A 22,304-nucleotide genomic window follows, 5' to 3' on the forward strand; every position below is an offset into this window, starting at 1 on the left:
TTACAATCTTTCTAGACACGGAATAAAATTCGAGTTTGTTTCGGTTATTACTCACCGTTGGATTGACCCTTGACCTCAAGCAAAATGGAGGCGTATGAACAAAAATCCAGTCTCTCTAATTTATTGTAAACTATCATGAATTTATCAAATTATATGTAAGCATAACTTACTAAACACACAATTAGATTTAAAAATATTTAGATACTATGATCAGATTGACCAATTTATCGTAATTGATAAACATTAAATTTATGTGAGATTCGTGACATAAAAGTCATTAGGCAGCAACCATTTGATTTTCTGGGGGGGGCTATGGTTTTTTTTTTCTGGAAAAAATTTTTTTTTCGCCTGCGTTTCGCGACTAGTCGAAAACGATTTTTTTTTCTTTCAATTTTAGCATTACATATAGTGGCAGCTGAGGGTGAAACAAACATTTTTTTTTTCTCAGAATCAAAAACAAATTATTTTTTTCTCCAAAATCTGGAAACAAACTTTTTTTTCCAAAAAAAACCATAGCCCCCCCAGAAAATCAAATGGTTGCTGCCTTAGGATATCTGTATCTGTATCTGTAGTGGTACGTGTAGAATCCTGTTTAGGCTTTTATACACGGTGGAGAAGAGCGCCGATGTTATGGGCGGTGTTCTTGTAGAGCGGTCTTAAATGCCTCTACAGAACCTGCATGCACAACTTTATCTGGTAGTTGGTTCCAGTAAATAGTTGTTTCAACAAAAAATGAATGTTTGTACTGTGGTTTGTTGGTATTTGGTACTTTAAGTCCTTTGGTGTTATTGATAACTTGACGTTCGATAATATTGTCAGTTTCACAGTTTGAATAAGTTTTGGCTTTTATTGTTCGTTTAGGTCTTCTTCTTCTTCTTCTTCCAGGTAAGGAACCAGATTCAATATTGAATGTTCATGGTTCCGCGCGAAAACTTTACGCAGTGTCGGGCAACACAGAAAGCTTTCTCTTGGCTATTTACAAATAATTTAAAACGTTCGCAAAAATATACAATTAAAATTATGTACAACTGGGTTTTCCTACTTCCTTTCAGAGCATGCCTTCAGGGCAGCTCTGAATCCCTCAACGGTGTTGGTAGGTTGTTCCAGTCCCTGATTGTCCTCGGGAAGAAAGATTGGCCGTAAGTGTCTGTACTTGTTCTTTCTTGGAAGAAGCGGTTTTTACCTCTGGTCCGGTTATCATTCGGTGTCAGATATTGGTGACGGTCTATATCTATAAGATCATGCTGGATCTTAAATAGCATGCATAATCTATTTGTTTTCCTCCGTTCTTCGAGACTTTCCCATTTAAGATTTTTAACCATATTTGTGACACAGCCAGGTGTTCGGTCTGTGTAGTTGTTATTCACAAATCGTGCAGCTCTTTTCTGGACCTGTTCAATTGCCTTGATTTTATTTTGGGCGGTTGGGTCCCATATTGTGCTTGCGTATTCCACTGCAGGTCTTACCATGGATACATACGCAGCTGCCTTTACAGGTTTTGTACAGCCTTTGAGGTTTCTACGTATAAATCCCAACGTTCTGTTTCCTTTGCCTACTGTGTTGTCTATGTGTTTATCCCATGTTAGGTTGTTGCTGATGGTTACTCCAAGATATTTACTTGCTTCCTCTGTGTCTAGAGTATGACCGTGTAGCTGGTACGATGTTTGTATCACTGGTCTATTTTTTGGGGATATTCTGATGACAAGGCATTTTTTGGCATTGAAACTCATCTGCCATTTGTTTTCCCAGTCTTCCAATGCTGTTAAGTCCTTTTGAAGTAGTTCACTGTCAGCTTGGTTGGTGATGGTACGAAAGAGTAGGCTGTCATCCGCGAACAATTTGGTCTCTGATGTAGATGCTGTTTCTGGCATGTCGTTTATGTAGGCCAGGAACAGTAATGGACCAAGGACTGTGCCTTGGGGTACACCAGAGAGTACTGGTACTTGTGAGGAGATAGCACCCTCTAATATCACGCTCTGCTTTCTGTTATGTAGGAAGGAGCGAATCCATTTATTGGTTTTGGGGTTGACGCCATAGTATTCCAGCTTGTGTAGGAGGCGGTGATGTGGTACCTTGTCAAATGCTTTTACAAAGTCTATATAGCTAGCAGGATGATGTCTACTTGGCTGCTGCTTTTCAATTTTGATGCAATGTCGTTGATGGTTATGACAAAATTGTCGGCTGGTAGAGCCGGCACCAGACCCTCAACCACCTTGTAAATCAGGATAAGACGGAGGCTGTGTCTTCTTTCCTCTAGTGTCTCCATTTCAAGTTGGCGTCTCATCTATTAGTTATGGACCCTGTTTCTCGACTCCTGTAGTTTTTCTTGATGAATCGTAAGCTTCTGTTTTGGATACGTTCTAGTTTGTCAATATCCCCTTTCATGTATGGGTTCCAGATTGTTGCGCCATATTCCATTGTTGATCTTACTAGGGATATATATGCTACTTTCCTACATGCTTCTGGTACGTTCCAACAATTTCCTACGAAGAAAGCCCAAGGTGGCGTTGGCTTTCTTGCTGATGTTATTTATGTGGAAGCTCCATTTCAGATCGTTTGAGATTTGGAGTCCTAAGTAGGGGTTCACTTGTACTTCTTGTAGGATGTGTTTATTAAGCGTGTAGAATTTGTCTGCTTTTTTGTTTATGGATAGAACATAGCACTTTTTGGCGTTGAAACGCATTCCCCATTTGTCGGCCCAGATTTCTAATTGTTCCAAATCTGTTTGTAGCTTTTGTTGGTCTTGGCTATTTTTAATTGTTCTGTATAATAAACAGTCGTCAGCAAATAGTCTTACTGATGATGTTACACTGTCTGGTAGGTCATTGATATGGCACAGGAATAGGATTGGTCCTAAGACTGTGCCCTGGGGGGACCCCAGAGTCAACTGTTGTTTCGCCAGATGATTCGCCTTCCACGATGGTTCTCATTGATCTTGCAGTTAGGAAGTTCTTAAGCCATTTGTGTGTATTTCCTTTAATTCCATACTGATCTAATTTATGTAATAATTGTTGTGTGGAACTGTGTCGAAAGCTTTTGAAAAATCTAATATGCCTACGTCGATTTGATGTCCCTTGTCATGTTCTTGTAGGAAGTCGTTGATGGTGGTTTTGAGTTGGGTTTCACATGAGTATCCTGACCTGAAGCCGTGGTTTAAGTTGGTTAGGATTTTGTTTTTTTCCAGATGTTTTAGGATATGCCTGCATACGATATGTTCTAGAATTTTGCTGATGACAGATGTTAGGGATACAGGTCTGTAGTTTTCTGCCAGGTGTTTGTCTCCTTTTTTGAAGATACTGGATATGTTTGCGTCTCTCCAGTCTTTTGGTAGTTCACCTGTGTCTAGCGAGCATTGCATTATGATTTGTAGGATGGGTGCGAGTTGTTCAGCACATTCCTTGAGTATACGGTTTGGGATGTTGTCTGGTCCAGAGGCTTTATTTGGGTTGGTGTTTTTAAGTAGTTTTTCCAGTCCCTTTTGGTCGATCGTTAATGGTGTTATATTGATTTTAGCTCGTATTCTTGTTGTTGGTAGGTTTAGTGTCTGATGTTATTGTAAATACGGACTTGAATTGTTCTAGTAGGAGTTCGGCTTTCCCTTTACTGTCACTGACAAGATTATCTTTATTTATTTAAGGCTGTCATTTTTTTATGATAGATATATTGTTCATTTTTGTTACTGCCTAGGTGCCGATATTGAATTCGCCCTGATTACAAATACAAATATTTTATTGGCACAAACTCAATTACAATAATTGGCAACGGCCGGTATCCGGTTGTTCCGGCCCCAAGTCGATCCGGCCAAGGTTGATCCGTCCCACGTCGATCCGGCCCTATAATAAAATATGAATAAACTATATTGATTTTGGAGGAATTTGTGACAAATTTTAACAGTATTTAAATGGAAATTGCAAAAAAGTGTCAGACAGGTAAGTGAAGTATTGGAGTACCAGTTAAAGAACTATTCTAAATTGATACGAAACTGAGTGTTATTGTGTCTGTTTGTATAGCAGCTTCAACATATTTTAAAATATGAAGGTTTTTTTCCCATGATAACTTTGAATGTCATGGCGAATTTTATTTTATTTAGTTTACACACAGAATAGCTAAATAAATATTTACAGTCCAATGAAACCTATAAAATTTAACTCATCATAATGACTTGTTTAATCAAATCATTAGTCTATTGGTTTATTTATTCAAGAATTGTCTGATGATTGTGAACTAAGGTAATGCCACTCGTAATGCCGGATCGACCCGAAAGCGCAAGGGCCCATACTACTAGTATACAAATAGTAATGATGCTGCAATACACCTTATCACTATTTGTCCGCCATTGCTGAATATCACACAGGTTCCCGTAAAATGTTGATGTCATAAAACAAAATATCTGACGCCACAATGGAAAAGTGATTGTTGTTGACGTCAAAAGTTCAAACAGCTGGGTCAGCTGGGATTACCGATAAGGTGTATTAACAATACTACATAGAATATTAATAGGCATATAATTTCAAACAATGAAATGTGCAGTTATAAATATATCAATATATATATAGGTTAATTTAGAATAGGCTACTAACATAAGTATATTGTATGTTATAGCTTCAAATTGTTCAAATTACTCATTTATAAGGAAATTTTTCCTTAATTCAAATGATTGATTAATAAAAGATGATATTATTCTAAGTGTTTTTCTACACTTGCTATTAAGAAGTAGATTGATCCTCAGTCATTTTTGTCATTTTTGGATTTTTGTCATGATTTTTAAAATTGGACAATTTTGATATAAAGCTAGAACATTTCTTTGTGATTCATATTTTGTGCAGTGTAAGATAAGATGTTTTTCGTCTTCTTTATTTTTATCATGACATAATTTGCACAACCTTTCTTCTCTGTTAACTTGCATATATCTGCCTCTTTCAATTTCAAGATTGTGTGCACTAAGCCTTAGTTTTGCCAAAGGTGCCCTATCTTTCAACATATTCAATTGGTCAACATAGTGTGCACGTTTATTTGAAAAACAAAAATGTAGAAAAAACGATAATTTTGATGTTTCTGTAATATATGAATTCTGTTCTTCTAAAATTCGGTCATGAATTCGTTGTTTTATTTGAGTAAGCATAGGTTTAATAGGTACATGTACTGATGTACATTAAAAGATGTTAAATACGAGAAACCCAGATTTTGGATACATTTCTTCATATTACTTGTCCATAGGTTATTTTCTCTTGTTTGAATAAATATGTCATGAGCTAAAATCTTGTTAGATGAGATTAAATGATCTAAAAATTTCATGGAAGACAACAAAATTTTAGCTTTTAGGGGGAGTCTACCAAGCTCACGGCGACATGCATGGTTGGAAGTTTTACTGTGAACCCCAAGAATTTCTTTCATAAATTTTATATGAAACTTTTCATATGGTTCATTCTCAGTATTTTTTGAATTGATTCAACATGTTCAATACCCCAAACTTCACTTCCATATAATAAAATTAGAAGTACCATTGTATCAAAAAGTTTTTCTAAAAGTCTACATGAATTGTTAAGACTAAGAGATTTCTTTATTTTGAATAGAGCTTTTCTAGCCTTTTCCATCAATAAATTGGAGGCAAGGTTAAATTTACCATTGCATTTTAAAGTTACATTTTTACATCAATACAATATTTGTTGATAGTAAAAAAGAAATGATTTGCTGTTAGAATTAAATATTAGGACTTTTGATTTTGTAGAATTTACTTCCAGCTTCCATTAATCTGTACAGAACTGAGCTAGAGTGTCAAGACTACATTGTAGTCCTTCTGGACTACTTGACAATAGTACCAAGTCATTGGCATATATAACAAACAATGAATCTCATCATCACTAATAAGAACAGGGTTCGTGTTCGCCCTGGGTCCGTTGTCCTGATTTAATCGCACTGAATTTTTGGTCACCCTAGCCCTAGGGCTGTTCGTTCAGAGACCCTCCTTCAGAGTTCCTTTGCCGATATAGAGTCCATCCACCTTGAGTTGGTTCTCCCTACTTTTAGCAAAACTATTAACATTAGGGATATTAAAATTTGATAAACTTATGCTTATGGTATAAATTCTTGAAATTCATTTGAACACATGGAAATATTTAAAATTGATGGTGTGTTTTTGTAACATGGTTTATTGGTTCGTATCAGGTTAACTCCTGAAGTGGGAATTGGTATGCCAAAAGCGCATTCGTCAATTACTATATTTATTCAAAGCGTTTACCACTATTTATTTAAACCCAAGCGTATCTTTATGTATCTACAAAATGTATGATCAGTCAGGAATATAACTCTATAGGGTTATTACAGGAAATTACTTGCATGTGTTATTACAGACACTTTCATGAGTTGTCTACTCTTTATTCCTCAAATTTAATAAATCTGTAATAACATATGTTTGTTATTTGTAAAATAAATAATAATTTATTTTTATAAATAAAAATTTTATATAACCAGGATCAGCCATGCTTCAAAATTTTTCCATGTGCTCACATGCAAGTATTTCTGTACTTAGAGGGTAATTTGTGGTGTAAATACAGCCATTTTTTGTTAACAGGTAATGATTAACCTTAATCAGGTTGGGGACAACCCACCAAATGGGGAACTGTTCCCCAAATGAGTAACAATCCCTCATTTGAGTAATCATTTGGTAGTGCTAAAAAACAAAATTTTCTTAACTGAGTCCTTTTTCTTATACTGGCACATATTCATGAAAAATGCAGCAAATTTTCTAAAAGATGATTATCCCTATCTTGATTTACTGAGAAGATACAATGTACAAATTAAACCTATGAAAAATTAGAAAATTTGACTATTTTCAAGGCTACATTTTTTTTAAAAATTAAACCCATAATAAAATACCAGACACAAGTTGGTTCCTTTTTCCTTTTTCCTTTTTCGATATTCAAATTTTGAAAATTTTACAAGTCCAAACTGAATTTTTTTTTTCCTTCAAAATTTTTTTTCCTCAAAATTTTTTTTTCCTCAAAATTTTTTTTCCTCACATTTTTTTTTTCCTCAAAATTTTTTTTCCTCAAAATTTTTTTTCCTCAATTTTTTTTTCCTCAAAATTTTTTTTTCCTCAAAATTTTTTTTTCGATTTTCTTTTCCTTATTCGGTTTCTTCTTCCTTTTTCAATATTCATTTCCTTTTTCGGTTTCTACTTCCTTATTCGGTTTCTATTTCCTTATTGGATTTTCATTTCCTTATTCGATTTCCATTTCCTTATTCAATTTTCATTTCCTTATTCGGTTTCTTTTTCCTTTTTCAATATTCATTTCCTTATTTGGTTTCTATTTCCTTATTCAGTTTCTATTTCCTTATTGGATTTTCATTTCCTTATTCGATTTCCATTTCCTTATTCGATTTTCATTTCCTTAATCGATTTCTTTTTCCTTTTTCAATATTCATTTCCTTTTTCGGTTTCTATTTCCTTATTCGGTTTCTATTTCCTGATTGGATTTTCGTTTCCTTATTTGATTTCCATTTCCTTATTCGATTATCATTTCCTAATTCCGTTTCTTTTTCCTTTTTCAATATTCATTTCCTTTTTCGGTTTCTAGTTCCTTATTCGGTTTCTATTTCCTTATTGGATTTTCATTTCCTTATTCAATTTCCATTTCCTTATTCGGTTTCTTTTTCCTTATTCAGATTCTTTTTCCTTATTCGGTTTCTTTTTCTTTTTTCAATATTCATTTCCTTTTTCGGTTTCTATTTCCTTTTTCGATTTTCATTTCCTTATTCGGTTTCCATTTCCTTTTTCGATTTTCATTTCCTTATTCGGTTTCCATTTCCTTTTTCGATTTTCATTTCCTTATTCGGTTTCCATTTCCTTTTTCGATATTCAAATTTTGAAAAATATTACAAGTCCAAACTGAATTTTTTTTTCCTTCAAATTTTTTTTTCCTCAAAATTTTTTTTCCTCAAATTTTTTTTTTCCTCAAAAATTTTTTTTTCATGAAAATTTTTTTTCCTGAAAATTTTTTTTTCCTCATTTTTTTTTTGCTCAAATTTTTTTTTCCTCAAAATATTTTTCCTCAAAAAGTATTTTTTCATTTCCTTATTCGTTTTCTTTTTCCTTTTTCGATTATCATCCTTATTCGATTTCCATTTCCTTATTCGATTTTCATTTCCTTATTCAATTTTCTTTTCCCTATTCGGTTTCTTCTTCCTTTTTCAATATTCATTTCCTTTTTCGGTTTCTATTTCCTTATTCGGTTTCTATTTCCTTATTGGATTTTCATTTCCTTATTCGATTTCCATTTCCTTATTCGATTTTCATTTCCTTATTCGGTTTCTTTTTCCTTTTTCAATATTCATTTCCTTTTTCGGTTTCTATTTCCTTATTCGGTTTCTATTTCCTAATTGGATTTTCGTTTCCTTATTCGATTTCCATTTCCTTATACGATTTTCATTTCCTTATTCGGTTTCTTTTTCCTTTTCCAATATTCATTTCCTTTTTCGGTTTCTATTTCCTTTTTCGATTTTCATTTCATTATTCAGTTTCCAGGGTGTTCCTTTTTCGATATTCAAATTTTGAAAAATTTTACAAGTCCAAACTGATTTTTTTTTCTCCTTCAAATTTTTTTTCCTCAAATTTTTTTTTTCCTCAAATTTTTTTTTCCTCAATTTTTTTTTTCCTCAAAATATTTTTTTCCTCAAAATATTTTTACTCAAAAAGTTTTTTTCGTTTCCTTATTCGTTTTCATTTTCCTTTTTCGATTATTTATAGTATAACTAATCGCCGTATTTGTATATCATAAATAAGACAACGCGTGACCGAACGTCGCATGGATTAAACGAGTGCGCAGCACGAGTTTAATCCATAGCGGCGTTCGGTCACAAGTTGTCTTATTTTTGATATTCAAATACGGTGATTAGTTATACTTTTTATTACATTGGCTAATGGCTTTTTTTTTTAAGAAATTAATGTTAGAAATGTAAGGAACTATATTTTTTTCCTACGCATTGACAATTTGTTTTGATCCGACGTTATCGACGTCTTGACAACGCCTATTATCGGTCGTCCCACTGTCTATATCACTCTATTCAGCTCTTAATATTATACAAATATAGCCTTTGTATGAGGTCGATACAAGGATATATTGACCTGAAAGAAGTATATTGACTGAGAACGAAGTCCGAGGTCGATATACTTCTTTGGGTCGATATATCCTGTATTGACCTCATACAAAGGCTATATTTGTTATATTATTAATTTCCGACCATATTTGTGTCAAAATCGTCATTTGATTTTGTTGGAATTTTATAGATATCATATTGTCTCCTTAACAATACAAAATATTAGTTGTTATTTCAATTGCTTTTTTGTTTGTTTGTTTGTCATCTTAAGTATTTGAAGATTTTTTCCGTCAAATAATCGATCACACATATGATCTGTTTCAAAACGTTAAGATCGTTTAACAATATCCTGAAATTCAATACATGACGTCACAAAGTTTATCGGTTTTTATATTTTCTAAAAATAACCGTGCAATATGCTTTTTGCCGTACAATATGCTTTTTGCTATCCGCCGTTTTCTCTCTACCTTCGAAAATATAGTTTAACATGTGACTATCCCTAAACGAATCAAATTTGTTAAAATATACAAATTAATAATATTATTCCGTATCATGTCTTTGTGACGTCAAATACGTTGACCCGGCCTTAATAACTTTGACCCTGACATATCAGCGACGTCATAATGTTTTTTAAACGACGTTAATAACTTTTACCCGAACTTATCAAGTAATCTTTTGTGTGCTGGTGAAACAAAGAAAACACTTCCGAAACACGCAAATATAGCCCGATAAATCGATTATCAGATTATCTGCATATTGATATTGTAAAATATCAGCTGCTTGACATTATATGAAGGCTTGTTGATCTCGTTCGCTACGCTCACTCGACAAAAAGCTTCATATTATGTCTCGCAGCTGATATTTTACGATATCAACATGCAGATAACCTGATAATCGGTACTTATTGTATGACGTCAGAGAGTGAAATAACCACGTTTATTTCACATGTGAAATTATCGGTTTTTATTTAACTGGGAAATCAATGTAATTCATTGCAACCAATGTAATAACATTCCTTATTCGGTTTCTTTTTCCTTATTCGATTTTCATTTCCTTATTCGGTAACTTTTTACTTATTCGGTTTCTATTTCCTTATTTGGTGTCTATTTCCTTATTCAATTTTCATTTCCTTAATTCGGTTTCTATTTCCTAATTCAATTTTCATTTCCTTATTCGGTAACTTTTTCCTTATTCGATTTTCATTCCTTGTTCGGTTTCTATTTCCTTATTGGGTTTTTATTTCATTGTTATAATATTAGATTTCCATTTCCTTATTGGGTTTCTATTTCTTTATTCAGTTTGTATTTCCTTATTCAATTTTCATTTCCTTATTACTCTTTATCGTTAAAAAAGTGTTCACCAATTCAGAAAAAAATGAGATCTTTCTAGTATACAATGAAAAACGAACTGGAAAGTCTATATGAGACATCAAAATGTTGTAACAGTGGCGGATCCAGAAGGGGGTTCCGGGGGCTGGAACCTCCCTTTTTCGGCCGATCAATGCATTTGAATAGGGACATATAGTTGGAACCCACTCCTTTTTAAAATGGCTGGATCTGCCCCTGTATAAGATGTGCATTTATAAGCTGTTTCGTAAGAACAAATGTCCCTACGTAACAATACATGATAGATTATGAAATGCCAGCGTATTCCCGATTTTGATATTACATGCCCCGTTTTTTACTCCTTTTACAGAAGCGACAAATGACAACCTAAGTAGCGAGGGCCCTCATGGGGTTTTTGATTATGTTATTACTTGGCCGTTTTTTTAATGATTATTTGATTATTAAGCCAAATATTTCATGATTATTTGATTACCTAGGACTGTATTTTTAGTTTATGATTATTTGATTACTAAAGATAAGCAAATATTTAATGATTATGTGATTATATTGGCAAAAAAATGGTGATTATGTGATTACTAGGACCCCCCCCCCCCATGAGGGGCCTCAGTAGCCAGGTCAATAATTTTCTATATATAGATCGGAATTCCTTCCAGTTATTTAAAAGACTCTGATTAATATCGGTTAGGGAAATTTTTTCCGGAACTTTATATAAATAAAAAAAAATAGGATATAGATAGCAATTATCGTTACTAAGTGATGAAAACATCGGGTTATTCAATGAAATATGACTTATAGTGGAGGGGGCATTAAGTTTTTCCAGCTTTGTCTGTGTGTATGTCCGTACGTCAAGAAATTAGTTTTTGTTCTTTTATCTTGAGTTTGCCTCAACAAAATGTTAAGAAACTTATACACAATCCGTATTACAACAAAATGCATATCACATTTGAATTTTGGTGGCGTCATTTATACCATTCTAGGGTTATGCGCCTTAACAAATTAAAAAAAAATACTGATTTTTGTGTTTCCGTTTTCTTTCATAAGTTTGCCCGACATCAAAATCAAGACATATACACAATACATTTGCAGTAAAGAAACAGCGTCTTTATTGCTGTTCTCTTGACAAATACATTGAGATCTTTTACACAGAGAAATCATTCTCGTTTCAATGAAAGTTGAAAGACAGTCCCTAGCACCGGTTTGAGCAGAATTGTTTGCTAAAGTCAATATCGTCACAGTTGTATGTGGCATAGAAGACACACATATGCGAGACAATATGAACAATTTAATATGAACAGCTGGCAAGGCTACTTGGCAAAATCTGTCATGGATTGCCCGACTATTTCACTTATACATTAGTATAAAACGAGACACATTTAAAGTGAAATACAGGGTAAGTTACTAGAGGTTGTATGTATATATATTATAATCCCTCAAAAATGAAGTTTTAGGTGGTATGTACATATGATTAACTAAGAGTGTTCCGTCCTGCCTGTCGGTTTGTCCATAGATCTGGGAAGTACTAGAACACTACATTATGTAGGTGGTCTTTTTAACGGGCACAGAAAAAAATCCATGATACTTGTCATTTTTACCGCGCTGAAGTACGTCCATTATTCATTATTCAAAATTCAATAATGAATAATGAACTAGTTCACTATTCACTATTCAATGTTAAGTAATGAATGATGAAATAGTTTAGGTTTCATTATTCAAGTTGGAGCGGTGAATAGTGAAATAAAAATAACTGACACTGTAGCTAAATTCCGTATTTTTAAATTCGTCATTTAAGGGTTATCAAACGATCAATCAAATTATTATAAAAAACACTCTGTAAATCTTTAATTTCATTTATTTATTTAGTTTCGGAGGATATAAACTTATGGCTTTTTCTTAACTATTTTTAAAAGAAATTCCATGTATGGACAACCTGAATACCAAAACATATATATATATATATATATCAAAATTAAAATACTCTACGTTGTCTTTTTTTATTTTCTCTGGACCTTTGCTATTCTTCATCCTCTGATTAAAGATATATAACAAGTTGATTGTGCAGCAATGACCATTAGAGGGGTCACGGAGGACCTAAATGACAAAACACGCGTGAAAATTAAGGAATAGCCAATTTTGAATAATGAAATGGATATTTTGAATAATTGAATGGACTGCTGTTATCCTTCAGCCCCGAATAATAGATAAACCTTATAACTCATTCGTAAGCTTATTGAGAGAGGAGCAAAAGGTATATAGTCAATATGTTCCGCAACGCATATAAGAGGAGTACCGACGGACTTAATATCGAAATACGCGTGAACATTGAGAAATAGCTTATTTTGTATAATGGAACGGACTGCTGCAACCCGTCAGCTCCTAATTACGATAAAAATTATACACCAATAAAAAGCTTATTGATAGAGAAATACACTGATAATAAACAATATGTGCGGCAATAACCATTAGAGGGGTTACGGAGGACCTAAATGCCAAAACACGCGTGAAAATTAGGAAATAGCCAATTTTGAATAATGAAATGGATATTTTGAATAATTGAATGGACTGCTGTGACCCTTCAGCCCGTATTTACAGATAAACTTTATACCTCATTCGAAAGCGTATTAACAGAGGAACAAAAGGTATATAATCAATATATTTCGCAACGTTCATAACAAACGACATTGTGTGTACTCGATTATGCTTTCAAACAACCGTTGCAAGTAGTAACTGTTGCAACGAACGGTTTGTGATTAAGATTTATTTCCCTTGAAATTGCACAGACATAAACAAGCTAAAAATAAAATATTTTCATATTTTTTTTCAAATAATCGCCTGTTATACAGATACAACAGTTTAAATTGAATAAGTTGGCAATTTTTTGGGGTAGGCTTTCAAAACCATGATAGAATAAGAGCTATTTTAACATATAAAATCGGCCTTATTGAAAATGTATATTATGATAAACATAAATACAAAACCTTTTTTAATACAAATGTGTAACAAGGACTGTGAAGGTCTTTTAAATTCACAATTCTCATACAACAATTGGATGTTTTAATAGCCAGTCAAGGTCGTTAAAAACTTCTAGTTGTTGTAATACAACCGTGAATCAAGGACTGTGAAGGTCTATTAAATTAACCAATTGTGAGTTTCATCTTAAACATAGTACAACATATGCGTACTGCATACGCGAAAGCTGAAACTAAACAAATACATATTTAAGATATATTAAGTCCGATGCCTCGTGTTAAGAGAAAGTCACGCTCTTTGTACGTTAAGAACCCTTACAACAACTCTTTGAGGGGTTCGTAGGTTACCTGATGCAAGGCAAAATTCATGTCCCTATCCAATATACCCTCATCTTCCTGTGGCAGTCAAAATTTCCCTGATCATCATCCCGGATGGCCTCAATTATTACGAGACCTACCTATTGTATTTATTGTTAAATTGTTCTCGTCCTGAATATTCATGAAATATTTGCCACTGAACGTTGAGAAACCAACAATCAATCAATCAATATATTTTCAGCATTTTCAAAATAAATCGTAATACACACGTATGCGATATTTTACCAATAAAAGTGGAAGGAAAGCTTCAATTAAAAGATCGTTTATAAGATATTTAAAGAATACAATGTCAGTACAATTTAATTAATAATTATTCTAGTCTTTTTAATTCTATGATGATTAATTATTTAGTCTAGGATGCATAATTTCGTTTATTATTTGTTTTTGGCTTTGAACTAGCTGTTAATAACTGGAAAAACTCTCAGATATGTACCAGGCCACGTACACTCTGTGTTTTAGCAAGGTGTATTTCTATTTGTATCTCATGATCTGAGTTAAGTCAGGCTTAAGTCTTTTTCAACTGATTTTTATAGTTCGCTCTTATGTTGTACTGTTACACCACTGTCAAAGTTACATGTTTAACGCCGCCACATTATGTATGTATATGTGCCTATCCCAAGTCAGGAAACTGTAAATTAATTCAGTGGTTCTCGTTTGTTGCTGTGGTACATATTTGTTTTTCGTTCATATTTTGTACATAAATTAGGCCGTCAGTTTTCTTGTTTGAAATTTGTTAGCACTTGACATTTCGGAGACTTTTAAAGCGGACTATGCGGGATGGGCTTTGTTCAATGTTGAAGGCCGTACGGTGATCTATTATAGTTGTTTATTTCTGTGTCATTTGGTCTCATGTGGAGAACACATGCACTTGCCTTAGACAAGTGCCTGTGGTGGAGAGTTGTCTCATTGGCAATTATGTCATATCTTCCTTTTTATATTGGTGTTTTTCATCGACGACAGAATAGGCAAATATGTCTTTTTTATCAATAAATTGTCAGTTACTTTTATTTGGAATCCATTTCAAGAAAAAAAGTCTCAAGTTGTTGATAAAATAAAAACATGAGAAGAGTGTCCTTTTCTCACTGAGTCAATGCAAAATCTCAGATTTCCAATCATCAAAACAAAATCTTTTGACGAAACGACTGAAATTTATTGTTCAATATTTAATGTCTAATTTCAAAATCATGCAAGAAATAATTATACAATGAAATTAACACAAATTTGACACGTTAACGAATATAGATAAGAAACAAAAGAATAATACCAATACCAATCACAAAGGCAAATCTATATTTAGAATATCAAAGTCATGTCAACTCAGTTCGTTTAAGGTCTGTTTGATTCATTCTCTTATGTACCACTAAATAATTTCATAGGGAATCATAAACAAAGTGTTCTAGAAACGTTGAAATCGTTATCAAATAAAACGGGAAGCTAGTTTTTTGGCTGATATGCATTTCAATTCTTTTGATGTTATCATGATGAATGAAATGACCTCATTCATTAAATGATTTCTCCAAAACAGCACCAACCGTTGAGTTACGTACCAACCGTACCAGATACTTAGCAAATCGGGAAACCTCTAGTAGAAGAGTACCGACGGACTTAAATATCGAGAAATGGCTTATTTTGAATAATTGAACAGACTGCCTTAACCCATCTGCTCATATTATACACCAAATTAAAGCCTATTAGCAGCCGATCAAATGGAAACTGAATAAGGAAATAGAAACCGAATAAGGAAATGAAAATCGAATAAGGAAAAAGAAACCAAATAAGGAATGATAATCGAAAATGGAAAAAGAAAACGAATAAGGAAACGAAAAAAAATTTTGAAGAAAAACTTTTCGAGGAAAAATATTTTGAGGAAAATAAAAATTTGAGGAAAAAAAATTGAGGAAAAAAAAATTTGAGGAAAAAAAAATTTCAGGAAAAAAAAAATTTGAGGGAAAAAAAATTTGAGGAAAAAAAAAATTTGAGGAAAAAAAAAATTTTGAGGAAAAAAAATTTTGAGGAAAAAAATTTTGAGCAAAAATAATTTTGAAGGAAAAAAAAAATTCAGTTTGGACTTGTAAAATTTTTCAAAATTTGAATATCGTAAAAGGAAATGGGAAGAATAAGGAAATGAAAATCGAAAAAGGAAATAGAAACCGAATAAGGAACTAGAAACCGAAAAAGGAAATGAATATTGATAATCGAAAATGGAAAAAGAAAACGAATAAGGAAACGAAAAAAAATTTTGAAGAAAAACTTTTCGAGGAAAAATATTTTGAGGAAAATAAAAATTTGAGGAAAAAAAATTGAGGAAAAAAAATCGAATAAGGAAATGGAAATCGAATAAGGAAACGAAAATCCATTTAGGAAATAGAAACCGAATAAGGAAATAGAAACCAAAAAAGGAAAGGAATATTGAAAAAGGAAAAAGAAACCGAATAAGGAAATGAAAATCGAATAAGGAAATGGAAATCGAATAAGGAAATGAAAATCCAATAAGGAAATAGAAACTGAATAAGGAAATAGAAACCGAATAAGGAAATGAATATTGAAAAAGGAAAAAGAAACTGAATAAGGAAATGAAAATCGAATAAGGAAATAGAAACCGAATAAGGAAATAGAAACCGAAAAAGGAAATGAATATTGAAAAAGGAAAAAAAAACCGAATAAGGAAAAAGGAACCGAATAAGGAAAAAGAAACCGAAAAAGGAAATGAAAATTGAATAAGGAAATGAAAATCCAATAAGGAAATAGAAACCGAATAAGGAACTAGAAACCGAAAAAGGAAATGAATATTGATAATCGAAAATGGAAAAAGAAAACGAATAAGGAAACGAAAAAAAATTTTGAAGAAAAACTTTTCGAGGAAAAATATTTTGAGGAAAATAAAAATTTGAGGAAAAAAAATTGAGGAAAAAAAATCGAATAAGGAAATGGAAATCGAATAAGGAAACGAAAATCCATTTAGGAAATAGAAACCGAATAAGGAAATAGAAACCAAAAAAGGAAAGGAATATTGAAAAAGGAAAAAGAAACCGAATAAGGAAATGAAAATCGAATAAGGAAATGGAAATCGAATAAGGAAATGAAAATCCAATAAGGAAATAGAAACTGAATAAGGAAATAGAAACCGAATAAGGAAATGAATATTGAAAAAGGAAAAAGAAACTGAATAAGGAAATGAAAATCGAATAAGGAAATAGAAACCGAATAAGGAAATAGAAACCGAAAAAGGAAATGAATATTGAAAAAGGAAAAAAAAACCGAATAAGGAAAAAGGAACCGAATAAGGAAAAAGAAACCGAAAAAGGAAATGAAAATTGAATAAGGAAATGAAAATCCAATAAGGAAATAGAAACCGAATAAGGAACTAGAAACCGAAAAAGGAAATGAATATTGAAAAAGAAAAAGAAACCGAATTAGGAAATGAAAATCGAATAAGGAAATGGAAATCGAATAAGGAAACGAAAATCCAATTAGGAAATAGAAACCCAATAAGGAAATAGAAACCGAAAAAGGAAAAAGAAACCGAATAAGGAAATGAAAATCGAATAAGGAAATTGAAATCGAATAAGGAAATGAAAATCCAATAAGGAAATAGAAGCTAAAAAAGGGAATAGAAACCGAATAAGGAAATGAATATTGAAAAAGGAAAAAGAAACTGAATAAGGAAATAGAAACCGAATAAGGAAATAGAAACCGAATAAGGAAACAGAAACCGAAAAAGGAAAAAGGAACCGAATAAGGAAAAAGAAACCGAATAAGGAAATGGAAATTGAATAAGGAAATGAAAATCCAATAAGGAAATAGAAACCGAATAAGGAAATAGAAACCGAAAAAGGAAAGGAATATTGAAAAAGGAGGAAGAAACCGAATAGGGAAAAGAAAATTGAATAAAGAAATGGAAATCGAATAAGGATGATAATCGAAAAAGGAAATGGAAATTGAATAAGGAAATGAAAATCCAATAAGGAAATAGAAACCGAATAAGGAACTAGAAACCGAAAAAGGAAATGAATATTGAAAAAGAAAAAGAAACCGAATTAGGAAATGAAAATCGAATAAGGAAATGGAAATCGAATAAGGAAACGAAAATCCAATTAGGAAATAGAAACCCAATAAGGAAATAGAAACCGAAAAAGGAAATGAATATTGAAAAAGGAAAAAGAAACCGAATAAGGAAATGAAAATCGAATAAGGAAATTGAAATCGAATAAGGAAATAGAAGCTAAAAAAGGGAATAGAAACCGAATAAGGAAATGAATATTGAAAAAGGAAAAGAAACTGAATAAGGAAATAGAAACCGAATAAGGAAATAGAAACCGAATAAGGAAACAGAAACCGAAAAAGGAAAAAGGAACCGAATAAGGAAAAAGAAACCGAATAAGGAAATGGAAATTGAATAAGGAAATGAAAATCCAATAAGGAAATAGAAACCGAATAAGGAAATAGAAACCGAAAAAGGAAAGGAATATTGAAAAAGGAGGAAGAAACCGAATAGGGAAAAGAAAATTGAATAAAGAAATGGAAATCGAATAAGGATGATAATCGAAAAAGGAAATGGAAATTGAATAAGGAAATGAAAATCCAATAAGGAAATAGAAACCGAATAAGGAACTAGAAACCGAAAAAGGAAATGAATATTGAAAAAGAAAAAGAAACCGAATTAGGAAATGAAAATCGAATAAGGAAATGGAAATCGAATAAGGAAACGAAAATCCAATTAGGAAATAGAAACCCAATAAGGAAATAGAAACCGAAAAAGGAAATGAATATTGAAAAAGGAAAAAGAAACCGAATAAGGAAATGAAAATCGAATAAGGAAATTGAAATCGAATAAGGAAATAGAAGCTAAAAAAGGGAATAGAAACCGAATAAGGAAATGAATATTGAAAAAGGAAAAAGAAACTGAATAAGGAAATAGAAACCGAATAAGGAAATAGAAACCGAATAAGGAAACAGAAACCGAAAAAGGAAAAAGGAACCGAATAAGGAAAAAGAAACCGAATAAGGAAATGGAAATTGAATAAGGAAATGAAAATCCAATAAGGAAATAGAAACCGAATAAGGAAATAGAAACCGAAAAAGGAAAGGAATATTGAAAAAGGAGGAAGAAACCGAATAGGGAAAAGAAAATTGAATAAAGAAATGGAAATCGAATAAGGATGATAATCGAAAAAGGAAATGGAAATTGAATAAGGAAATGAAAATCCAATAAGGAAATAGAAACCGAATAAGGAACTAGAAACCGAAAAAGGAAATGAATATTGAAAAAGAAAAAGAAACCGAATTAGGAAATGAAAATCGAATAAGGAAATGGAAATCGAATAAGGAAACGAAAATCCAATTAGGAAATAGAAACCCAATAAGGAAATAGAAACCGAAAAAGGAAATGAATATTGAAAAAGGAAAAAGAAACCGAATAAGGAAATGAAAATCGAATAAGGAAATTGAAATCGAATAAGGAAATAGAAGCTAAAAAAGGGAATAGAAACCGAATAAGGAAATGAATATTGAAAAAGGAAAAAGAAACTGAATAAGGAAATAGAAACCGAATAAGGAAATAGAAACCGAATAAGGAAACAGAAACCGAAAAAGGAAAAAGGAACCGAATAAGGAAAAAGAAACCGAATAAGGAAATGGAAATTGAATAAGGAAATGAAAATCCAATAAGGAAATAGAAACCGAATAAGGAAATAGAAACCGAAAAAGGAAAGGAATATTGAAAAAGGAGGAAGAAACCGAATAGGGAAGAGAAAATTGAATAAAGAAATGGAAATCGAATAAGGATGATAATCGAAAAAGGAACAAGAAAACGAATAAGGAAATGAAAAAAAACTTTTTGAGGAAAAATATTTTGAGGGAAAAAAAATGAGGAAAAAAAAAATTTCAGTAAAAAAAAATTTGAGGAAAAAAAAATGTTTAAAGAAAAAAAAAAATTTGAGGAAACAAATTTTGAGGGAAAAAAAATGTTTGAGGAAAAAAAAATTTGAAGGAAAAAAAAAATTCAGTTTGGACTTGTAATATTTTTCAAAATTTGAATATCGAAAAAGGAAATGGAAACCGAATAAGGAAATGAAAATCGAAAAAGAAATAGAAACCGAATAAGGAACTAGAAACCGAAAAAGGAAATGAATATTGAAAAAAGAAAAAGAAACCGAATAAGGAAAAAGAAACTGAATAAGGAAAAAGAAACCGAATAGGGAAATGGAAATTGAATAAGGAAATGAAAATCCAATAAGGAAATAGAAACTGAATAAGGAACTAGAAACCGAAAAAGGAAATGAATATTGGAAAAGGAAAAAGAAACCGAATAAGGAAATGAAAATCGTATAAGGAAATGAAAATCGAATAAGGAAACGAAAATCCAATAATAAAATAGAAACCAAATAAGGAAATAGAAACCGAATAAGAAAGTGAATATTGAAAAGGAAAAAGAAACCGAATAAGGAAATGAAAATTGAATAAGGAAATGGAAATCGAATAAGGAAATGAAAATTCAATAAGGAAATAGAAACCGAATAAGGAAATAGAAACCGAAAAAGGAAATGAATATTGAAAAAGGAAGAAGAAACCGAATAGGGAAAAGAAAATCGAATAAGGAAATGAAAATCGAATAAGGAAATGGAAATCGAATAAGGATGATAATCGAAAAAGGAAAAAGAAAACTAATAAGGAAATGAAAAAATACTTTTTGAGTAAAAATATTTTGAGGAAAAAAAAATTTGAGCAAAAAAAAATGAGGAAAAAAAATTTTCAGGAAAAAAAATTTTGATGAAAAAAAAATTTTTGAGGAAAAAAAAAATTTGAGGAAAAAAAATTTTGAGGAAAAAAAAATTTGAAGGAAAAAAAAAATTCAGTTTGGACTTTAATATTTTTCAAAATTTGAATATCGAAAAAGGAAATGGAAACCGAATAAGGAAATGAAAATCGGAAAAGGAAATAGAAACCGAAATTGAAAAAAGAAAAAGAAACCGAATAAGGAAAAAGAATCTGAATAAGGAAAAAGAAACCGAATAAGGAAATGGAAATTGAATAAGGAAATGAAAATCCAATAAGGAAATAGAAACCGAATAAGGAACTAGAAACCGAAAAAGGAAATGAATATTGAAAAAGGAAAAAGAAACGGAATTAGGAAATGATAATCGAATAAGGAAATGGAAATCAAATAAGGAAACGAAAATTCAATTAGGAAATAGAAACCGAATAAGGAAATGGAAACCGAAAAAGGAAATGAATATTGAAAAAGGAAAAAGAAATCGAATAAGGAAATGAAAATCGAATAAGGAAATGGAAATCGAATAAGGAAATGAAAATCCAATAAGGAAATAGAAACTGAATAAGGAAATAGAAACCAAATAAGGAAATGAATATTGAAAAAGGAAAAAGAAACCAAATAAGGAAATGAAAATTGAATAAGGAAATGGAAATCGAATAAGGAAATGAAAATCCAAACAGGAAATAGAAACCGAATAAGGAAGTAGAAACCGAAAAAGGAAATGAATATTGAAAAAGGAAGAAGAAACCGAATAAGGAAAAGAAAATCGAATAAGGAAATGAAAATCGAATAAGGAAATGGAAATCAAATAAGGATGATAATCGAAAAAGGTAAAAGAAAACGAATAAGGAAATGACAAAAAAATTTGAAGAAAAACTTTTTGAGGAAAAAAATTTTGAGGAAAAAAAAAATTTGAGGAAAAAAAAATTTTGAGGAAAAAAAAAATTTGAGGAAAAAAAAATTGTGAGGAAAAAAAATTTTGAGGAAAAAAAAAATTTGAGGAAAAAAAAATTTGAGGAAAAAAAAATTTTGAGGAAAAAAAATTTTGAAGGAAAAAAAAAAATTCAGTTTGGACTTGGAATATTTTTCAAAATTTGAATATCGAAAAAGGAAAAAGGAAAAAGGAACCAACTTGTGTCTGGTTAATAAAATTATAGTTCTTTGGTAGAAGTTGTTTCATTTTCTATAAATTTGTGCCATTTTTAATACCTAAAAAGACCAATTTTTTGAAAATTTTAGTTTTTAGCACTATGAAATGATTACTCAAATGAGGGATTGTTACTCATTTGGGGAATAGTTCCCCATTTGGCGGGTTGTCCCCAACCTGTTAATTAACATGATTAATGCCTAGATGTCAAAGCATTAAATTTCTTGATATTGATTCTTTGTTTTACATATAATATATCATGTATAAGGCTTGCAGATTATGGCTTAACAATTGGAATGTTGTTAATGATACAATAATTTTCTTGTAGAAAGCCAAAAATCCCCATCATTAAACACAAGCTGTGCACTTTAGATCTTCCTTTTGAAAAAAAAACAAACTTTACAGGTATTCTGTTTTCTTTAGAATTGTAGCAATAAACCTTCGTCCATGATCACCACAAGTTTGCCATGTCTGCCTTTTTCTTGTTTGACCCTGTTCGAAAGTGTGACAGAAAAAAGGGTCATTTTTGTTTGTTCTGTCGCATTATTTGTTTGTCAAAGCATTTGACACTGGTTGCCAATTATACCTTATAATACCTT

The 22,304-nt window shown here is 31.5% G+C and overlaps 1 protein-coding gene across 1 annotated transcript in view; it reads left to right on the top strand.

Annotated features, from left to right (window-relative positions):
• Window positions 1-66: 66 nt before the first annotated feature.
• LOC143082087 (tetraspanin-9-like) overlaps window positions 67-22,304 on the top strand; it is a 38,285-nt gene continuing 16,047 nt past the window's right edge. Inside the window, exon 1 of the mRNA XM_076257633.1 lies at window positions 67-155. The gene's annotated coding sequence lies outside the window, so the exon portion shown is untranslated. The remainder of the gene's footprint in view (window positions 156-22,304) is intronic.

This window comes from Mytilus galloprovincialis, chromosome 7 (assembly GCF_965363235.1).
Source record: "Mytilus galloprovincialis chromosome 7, xbMytGall1.hap1.1, whole genome shotgun sequence".
Taxonomy (NCBI): domain Eukaryota; kingdom Metazoa; phylum Mollusca; class Bivalvia; order Mytilida; family Mytilidae; genus Mytilus; species Mytilus galloprovincialis.